This window comes from Heterodontus francisci, unplaced genomic scaffold, assembly GCF_036365525.1.
Source record: "Heterodontus francisci isolate sHetFra1 unplaced genomic scaffold, sHetFra1.hap1 HAP1_SCAFFOLD_140, whole genome shotgun sequence".
Lineage (NCBI taxonomy): Eukaryota > Metazoa > Chordata > Chondrichthyes > Heterodontiformes > Heterodontidae > Heterodontus > Heterodontus francisci.
In genome coordinates this window covers 4139182-4150562 of record NW_027141745.1, presented here as the reverse complement: position 1 = coordinate 4150562, position 11381 = coordinate 4139182, and positions in this window count along the sequence as shown.

Here is an 11381-nt window from a genome sequence, read left to right as displayed (position 1 = left end):
CAGAATGAATCACATGCTTACACACAGTATCAGGGAATGACAGATCCCTCTTTCAAACAGTACCCCAGACTGATAGGTGCAGACAGAATGCCACATTCACACACTACTGAGAGCGACAAAACGGGCCACACATTCACATACAGTGCGAGAGAATGAAACAGACAGTATTAATCCCACTTGTGCACAATACCAGATTCTGACAGAGAATGAATTCCTCTCTCTCACTATCTCTCACTCTCACTGAACACACACACACACACACACACACACACACATTCAGATGCAGTACCAGAACGTTAAAGATAAAGAAGATAGCACACACTGACATCAGACAACAGAGACTGACAAATCCTGATTGAATCCAACATTCACAAACAATATCAGACTCTGAGAAATAAGGAATTACACTCAAACCTATACACAGTAACAGAGAATGACACAAACAGCATTAATCAATCATTCATACTTTAGCACAAACTGACACAGGCAGAAAATATCCAATACACTTAAACAGTACCAGTGACAGAGAGATAGAGAATGAACCCCACCTTCACATGCAGTAAGGGAGACATTGGCATGATATATAGGTTCTACCACACACACACACACACACACATAGACACAGAGTACCATCGGCCAACAGATATAGATTGAATCCTCCAACCATACAGAGTAGCAGAGACTGTCAAATATAGAATACATTCCATGCTCACATACTGTAACAGAAACTGACAGTAACAATATTAATCCCACACATGTATATAATACCAGAGACTGACAGATGCAAGTAAAATACAAATAACCATACAGGATCAGACAGTGTATGATACAGAATTAATCTCTCATTCATATTGAATCAGAGTGCCAGAGAGAGAATGAAACTCACACTTACAAACTGCACCAGGGACTGAGAGATCCAGAATCAGTTTCTCTCACACAAAGATACGATAGCAGAGACAGTCAGATACAGAATGAATCCGGATTCCCACAGAGTGGCAGATACAGATTGAAACACACACTAATATACTATGGAAGAGCAGAGTGAATATAGAATGAATTCCAATCACAGAAAATACCAGAGAGAGATCCAGAACTAATTTCACACTCACACACAGTAACAGATTATGACAGCTGGAGACTTAGAACCAAACCACATCCTGGACGAGAGAATGACTGATAGAGAACTAACCCCAAACTCACACACAGTAACAGACACCGACAGATACAGAATCAATCCCACACTCACACACAGTAACAGATACTGGCAGATACAAAATTAATCCCACACTCACACAAAGTAACAGACACTGACAGAGACAGAATTAATCCCACACTCACACTCAGCAACAGACACTGACAGATACAGAATTAATCCCACACTCACAAACAACAACAGACACTGACAGAGACAGAATTAAACCCACACTCACACACAATAGCAGACACTGACAGATAGAGAATTAATCCCACACTCACACACAGTAACAGACACTGACAGATACAGAATTAACCTCACACTAACACACAGTAACAAACACTGACAGATAGAGAACTAACCCCAAACTCACACACAATAACAAACACTGTCGAGTCAGAATTAATCCCACACTCACACACGGTAACAGACAGTGACAGATGAAGAATTCATCCCACACTCACACACAGTACCAGAAACTGACAGAAAGAGAACTAATCCCACACTCTCATACAGTACCAGACACTGACAGATAGAGAATTAATCCGGCACTCACACGGATTAACAGACACTGACAGATACAGAATTAATCCCACAGTCAAACACAGTAACAGTCACTGACAGATACAGAATTAATCCCACAATCAAATACAGTAACAGACAATGACAGATACAGAATTAATCCCGCACTCACACACAGTAACAGACACTGACAGATAGAGAATTAATGCCACACTCACACACAGTTACAGACACTGACAGAATCAGACATAATCCCACACTCACATACAGTAACAGACACTGACAGATACAGAATTAATCCCACACTCACACACAGTAACAGACACTGACAGATACAAAATTAATCCCACACTCACACAAAGTAACAGACACTGACAGAGACAGAATTAATCCCACACTCACACACAGTAACAGACACCGACAGATACAGAATTAATCCCACACTCACAAACAATAACAGACACTGACAGAGACAGAATTAAACCCACACTCACACACAATAACAGACACTGACAGATAGAGAATTAATCCCACACTCACACACAGTAACAGACACTGACAGATACAGAATTAATACCACACTCACACACAGTAACAGAGACTGACAGATACAGAATTAACCTCACACTAACACACAGTAACAAACACTGACAGATAGAGAACTAACCCCACACTCACACACAGTAACAAACACTGTCGAGTCAGAATTAATCCCACACTCACACACGGTAACAGACAGTGACAGATGCAGAATTCATCCCACACTCACACACAGTCCCAGAAACTGACAGAAAGAGAACTAATCCCACACTCTCATACAGTACCAGACACTGACAGATAGAGAATTAATCCCACAGTCACACACAGTAACAGTCACTGACAGATACAGAATTAATCCCACAATCAAATACAGTAACAGACAATGACAGATACAGAATTAATCCCGCACTCACACACAGTAACATACACTGACAGATAGAGAATTAATGCCACACTCACACACAGTTACAGACACTGACAGAATCAGACATAATCCCACACTCACATACAGTAACAGACACTGACAGATACAGAATTAATCCCACACTCACACACAGTAACAGACACTGACAGATACAGAATTAATCCCACACTCACACACAATAACAGACACTGACAGAGACAGAATTAAACCCACACTCACACACAATAACAGACACTGACAGATACAGAATTAATCCCTCACTCACACACAGTAACAGACCCTGACAGATACAGAATTAATACCACACTCACACACAGTAACAGAGACTGACAGATACAGAATTAACCTCACACTAACACACAGTAACAAATACTGACAGATAGAGAACTAACCCCACACTCACACACAGTAACAAACACTGTCGAGTCAGAATTAATCCCACACTCACACACGGTAACAGACAGTGACAGATGCAGAATTCATCCCACACTCACACACAGTAACAGAAACTGACAGAAAGAGAACTAATCCCACACTCACATACAGTACCAGACACTGACAGATAGAGATTTAATCCGGCACTCACACGGATTAACAGACACTGACAGATACAGAATTAATCCCACAGTCACACACAGTAACAGTCACTGACAGATACAGAATTAATCCCACACTCAAATACAGTAACAGACAATGACAGATACAGAATTAATCCCGCACTGACACACAGTAACAGACACTGACAGATAGAGAATTAATGCCACACTCACACACAGTTACAGACACTGACAGAATCAGACTTAATCCCACACTCACATACAGTAACAGACACTGACAGATACAGAATTAATCCCACACTCACACACAGTAACAGACACTGACAGATACAGAATTAATACCACACTCACACACAGTAACAGGCACTGACAGATAGAGAATTAATCCCACACTCACACACAGTAACAGACACTGACAGACAAAGAATTAATCCCACACTCACATACAATAACAGTCACTGACTGATACAGAATTAATCCCACACTCACACAAGTAACAGACACTGACAGATACAGAATTAATCCCACACTCACACACAGTAACAGACACTGACAGATACAAAATTAATCCCACCCTCACACACAGTAACAGACACAGACAGATACAGAATTAATCCCACACTCACACAAAGTAACAGACACTGACAGATACATAATTAAGCCCACACTCACACACAGTAACAGACACTGACAGATACAGAATTAATGCCACACTCACACACAGTAACAGAGACTGACAGAATCAGAATTAACCTCACACGAACACACAGTAACAGACACTGACAGATAGAGAACTAACCTCACACTCACACACAGTAACAAACACTGTCGAGTCAGAATTAATCCCAGACTCACACACGGCAACAGACAGTGACAGATGCAGAATTAATCCCACACTGAAATACATTAACAGACAATGACAGATACAGAATTAATCCCGCACTCACACACAGTAACAAACACTGATAGATAGAGATTTAATGCCACACTCACACACAGTAACAGGCACCGACAGAATCAGAATTAATCCCACACTCAAATACATTAACAGACAATGACAGATACAGAATTAATCCCGCACTCACACACAGTAACAGACACTGACAGATAGATAATTAATGCCACACTCACACACAGTTACAGACACTGACAGAATCAGACTTAATCCCACACTCACATACAGTAACAGACACTGACAGATACAGAATTAATCCCACACTCACACACAGTAACAGACACTGACAGATACAGAACTAATCCCACACTCACACACAGTAACGAACACTGACAGATAGAGAACTAATCCCACACTCAAATACCGTACCAGAAACTAACAGATAGAGAATTAATCGGGCACTAAAACAGATTAACGACACTGACAGATACAGAATTAATCCCACAATCGCACACAGTAACAGACACGTGACAGATACAGACTTAATCCGACACTCACACACAATAACAGACACTGACAGATACAGAATTAATCTAACACTCACACACTTGCAGACACTGACAGATACAGAATTAATACCACACTCACACACAGTAACAGAGACTGACAGATACAGAATTAACCTCACACTAACACACAGTAACAAACACTGACAGATAGAGAACTAACCCCACACTCACACACAGTAACAAACACTGTCGAGTCAGAATTAATCCCACACTCACACACGGTAACAGACAGTGACAGATGCAGAATTCATCCCACACTCACACACAGTCCCAGAAACTGACAGAAAGAGAACTAATCCCACACTCACATGCAGTACCAGACACTGACAGATAGAGAATTAATCCGGCACTCACACGGATTAACAGACACTGACAGATACAGAATTAATCCCACACTCACACACAGTAACAGACACTGACAGATAGAGAATTAATCCCACACTCACACACAGTAACAGACACTGACATACAAAGAATTAATCCCACACTCACATACAATAACAGACACTGACAGATACAGAATTAATCCCACACTCACACACAGTAACAGACACTGACAGATACAGAATTAATCCCACACTCACACACAGTAACAGACACTGACAGATACAGAATTAATCCCACACTCTCACACCGTAACAGACACTGACAGATAGAGAATTAATCCCACAATCACACACGGTAACAGACAATGACAGTTAGAGAATTAATCGCACACTCAAATAGAGTAACAGACACTGACTGATACAGAATTAATCCCACACTCACACAAAGTAACAGACACTGACAGATACAGCATTAATCCCACAATCACACACAATAACAGACACTGACAGATACAGAATTAATCCAACACTCACACACTTGCAGACACTGACAGATACAGAATTAATCCCTCACTCACAGCAGCAGTCAATGACAGATAAAAAATTGATCCCACACACACACACAGTAACAGACACTGACAGATACAGAATTAATCCCACACTCACACACAGTAACAGACACTGACAGATACAGAATTAATCCCACACTCTCACACTGTAACAGACACTGGCAGATACAGAATTAATCCCACATTCACACACAGTAACTGACACTGACAGATACAGAACTGATCCCACATTCACACACCATAACAGATACTGCCAAATACTGAATTAATCCCACAATCACACACGGTAACAGACACTGACAGTTAGAGAATTAATCCCACACTCAAATACAGTAACAGACACTGACAGATGCAGAATTAATCCAACACTCACACACAGTACCAGAAACTGACAGAGACAGAATTAATCCCACACTCACACACAGTAACAGACACTGACAGATAGAGAATTACTCCCACACACACACAGTAATAGACACTGACAGATACAGAATTAATCCCACACTCACACACAGTAACAGACACTGACAGATACAGAATTAATCCCACACTCTCACATCGTAACAGACACTGACAGATACAGCATTAATCCCACAATCACACACAGTAACAGATACAGACTGATACAGAATTAATCCCACACTCACACACAGTAACAGACACGGATAGAGCCTGACTTAATCCCACAGTCACATACAGTAACAGACATTGACAGATACAGAATTAATCCCACATTCACACACAGTAACAGACTCTGACATACATAGAATTACTCCCACACACACACACAGTAACAGACACTGACAGATACAGAATTAATCCCACACTCACACACAGTAACAGACACTGACAGATACAGAATTAATCCCACACTCTCACACCATAACAGACACTGACAGATACAGAATTAATCCCACAATCACACAAGGTAACAGACACTGACAGTTAGAGAATTAATCGCACACTCAAATGGAGTAACAGACACTGATTTATACAGGATTAATCCCACACTCACACACAGTAACAGACACTGACAGATACAGAATTAATCCCACACTCACACACAGTACCAGAAACTGACAGATAGAGAACTAATCCCACACTCAAATACCGTACCAGACACTAACAGATAGAGAATTAATCGGGCACTAAAACAGATTAACGACACTGACAGATACAGAATTAATCCCACAATCACACACAGTAACAGACACGTGGCAGATACAGACTTAATCCCACACTCACACACAATAACAGACACTGACAGATACAGAATTAATCCAACACTCACACACTTGCAGACACTGACAGATACAGAATTAATCCCTCACTCACAGCAGCAGTCAATGACAGATAAAAAATTGATCCCACACACACACACAGTAACAGACACTGACAGATACAGAATTAATCCCACACTCACACACAGTAACAGACACTGACAGATACAGAATTAATCCCACACTCTCACATTGTAACAGACACTGGCAGATACAGAATTAATCCCACATTCACACACAGTAACTGACACTGACAGATACAGAACTGATCCCACATTCACACACCATAACTGATACTGCCAAATACTGATTTAATCCCGCAATCACACACGGTAACAGACACTGACAGTTAGAGAATTAATCGCACACTCAAATAGAGTAACAGACACTGACTGATACAGAATTAATCCCACACTCACACACAGTAACAGACACTGACAGATACAGAATTAATCCCACAATCACACACAGTAACAGATACTGACTGATACAGAATTAATCCCACACTCACACACAGTAACAGACACGGATAGAGCCAGACTTAAACACAATCTCACATACAGTCACAGACATTGACAGATACAGAAATAATCCCACACTCACACACAGTAACAGACACTGACAGATACAGAATTAATCCCACACTCACGAAAAGTAACAGACACTGACAGATACAGAATTAATCCCACACTCAAATACAGTAACAGACACTGACAGATGCAGAATTAATCCAACACTCACACACAGTACCAGAAACTGACAGAGACAGAATTAATCCCACACTCACACACAGTAACAGACACTGACAGATAGAGAATTACTCCCACACACACACAGTAACAGACACTGACAGATACAGAATTAATCCCACACTCACACACAGTAACAGACACTGACAGATACAGAATTAATCCCACACTCTCACACCGTAACAGACACTGACAGATACAGAATTAATCCCACAATCACACACGGTAACAGACACTGACAGTTAGAGAATTAATCGCACACTCAAATAGAGTAACAGACACTGACTGATACAGAATTAATCCCACACTCACACACAGTAACAGACACCGATAGAGACAGACTTAATCCCACACTCACATCCAGTAACAGACACTGACAGATACAGAATTAATCCCACACTCACACTTATTAACAGACACTGACAGATACAGAATTAATCCCACACTCACACACAGTAACAGACACTGACAGATACAGAATTAATCCCACACTCAAATACAGTAACAGACACGGACAGATAGAGAACTAATCCCACACTCAAATACCGTACCAGACACTAACAGATAGAGAATTATTCGGGCACAAAAACAGATTAACGACACTGACAGATAGAGAATTAATCCCACAATCACACACAGTAACAGACACGTGACAGATACAGACTTAATCCCACACTCACACACAATAACAGACACTGACAGATACAGAATTAATCTAACACTCACACACTTGCAGACACTGACAGATACAGAATTAATCCCTCACTCACAGTAGCAGACAATGACAGATACAAAATTGATCCCAAAATCACACACAGTAACAGACACTGACAGATACAGAATTAATCCCACACTCACACACAGTAACAGACACTGACAGATACAGAATTAATCCCACACTCTCACACCGTAACAGACACTGGCAGATACAGAATTAATCCCACACTCCCATGCAGTAACTGACACTGACAGATACAGAACTGATCCCACACTCACACACCGTAACAGATACTGCCAGATACAGAACTGATCCCACACTCACACACCGTAACAGATACTGCCAGATACTGAACTAATCCCACAATCACACACGGTAACAGACACTGAGAGTTAGAGAATTAAACGCACACTCAAATAGAGTAACAGACACTGACTGATACAGAATTAATCCCACACTCACACACAGTAACAGACACTGACAGATACAGAATTAATCCCACACTCTCACACCGTAACAGACACTGACAGATACAGAATTAATCCCACTATCACACACGGTAACAGACACTGACAGTTAGAGAATTAATCGCACACTCAAGTAGAGTAACAGACAGTGACTGATACAGAATTAATCAAACACTCACACATAGTAACAGGCACTGACAGATACTGAATTAATCCCACAATCACACACAGTAACAGATACAGACTGATACAGAATTAATCCCACACTCACACACAGTAACAGACACGGATAGAGCCTGATTTAATCCCACACTCACATGCAGTAACAGACATTGACAGATACAGAATTAATCCCACACTCACATACAGTAACAGACTCTGACATATATAGAATTACTCCCACACACACACACACAGTAACAGACACTGACAGATACAGAATTAATCTAACACTCACACACTTGCAGACACTGACAGATACAGAATTAATCCCTCACTCACAGTAGCAGACAATGACAGATACAAAATTGATCCCACACTCACACACAGTAACAGACACTGACTGATACAGAATTAATCCCACAATCACACACAGTAACAGATCCTGACAGATACAGAATTAATCCTACACTCACACACAGTAACTGACACTGACAGAGACAGAGCTGATACCACAGTCACACACCGTAACAGATACTGCCAGATACTGAATTAATCCCACAATCACACACTGTAACAGACACTGACAGTTAGAGATTTCATCGCACACTCAAATAGAGTAACAGACACTGACGGATACTGAATTAATCCCACAATCACACACAGTAACAGATACTGACTGATACAGAATTAATCCCACACTCACACACAGTAACAGACACGGATAGAGCCAGACTTAATCCCACACTCACATACAGTAACATACATTGACAGATACAGAATTAATCCCACACTCACACACAGTAACAGACACTGACAGATACAGAATTAATCCCACACTCACGAAAAGTAACAGACACTGACAGATACAGAATTAATCCCACAATCAAATACAGTAACAGACACTGACAGATGCAGAATTAATCCAACACTCACACACAGTACCAGAAACTGACAGAGACAGAATTAATCCCACACTCACACACAGTAACAGACACTGACAGATAGAGAATTACTCCCACACACACACACAGTAACAGACACTGACAGATACAGATTTAATCCAACACTCACACACAGTAACAGACACTGACAGATACAGAATTAATCCCACACTCTCACACCGAAACAGACACTGACAGATACAGAATTAATCCCACAATCACACACGGTAACAGACACTGACAGTTAGAGAATTAATCGCACACACAAATAGAGTAACAGACACTGACTGATACAGAATTAATCCCACACTCACACACTGTTACAGACACGGATAGAGACAGACTTAATCCCACACTCACACACAGTAACAGACACTGACAGATAGAGAATTACTCCCACACACACACACAGTAACAGACACTGACAGATACAGATTTAATCCAACACTCACACACAGTAACAGACACTGACAGATACAGAATTAATCCCACACTCTCACACCGAAACAGACACTGACAGATACAGAATTAATCCCACAATCACACACGGTAACAGACACTGACAGTTAGAGAATTAATCGCACACACAAATAGAGTAACAGACACTGACTGATACAGAATTAATCCCACACTCACACACTGTTACAGACACGGATAGAGACAGACTTAATCCCACACTCACATACAGTAACAGACACTGACAGATAGATAATTAATCCCACACTCACACTCAGTAACAGACACTGACAGATGCAGAATTAATCCCACACTCACACACAGTAACAGACACTGACAGATACAGAATTAATCCCACACTCAAATACAGTAACAGACACGGACAGATACAGAATTAATCCCACACTCACACACAGTACCAGAAACTGACAGAGAGAGAGAACTAATCCCACACTCAAATACCGTACCAGACACTAACAGATAGAGAATTAATCGGGCACTAAAACAAATTAACGACACTGAGAGATACAGAATTAATCCCACAATCACACACAGTAACAGACACGTGACAGATACAGACTTAATCCCACACTCACACACAATAAAAGACACTGACAGATACAGAATTAATCTAACACTCACACACTTGCAGACACTGACAGATACAGAATTAATCCCTCACTCACAGTAGCAGACAATGACAGATACAAAATTGATCCCAAAATCACACACAGTAACAGACACTGACAGATACAGAATTAATCCCACACTCACACACAGTAACAGACACTGACAGATACAGAATTAATCCCACACTCTCACACCGTAACAGACACTGGCAGATACAGAATTAATCCCACAATCACACACAGTAACTGACACTGACAGATACAGAACTGATCCCACACTCACACACCGTAACAGATACTGCCAGATACTGAATTAATCCCACAATCACACACGGTACCAGACACTGACAGTTAGAGAATTAATCGCACACTCAATTAGAGT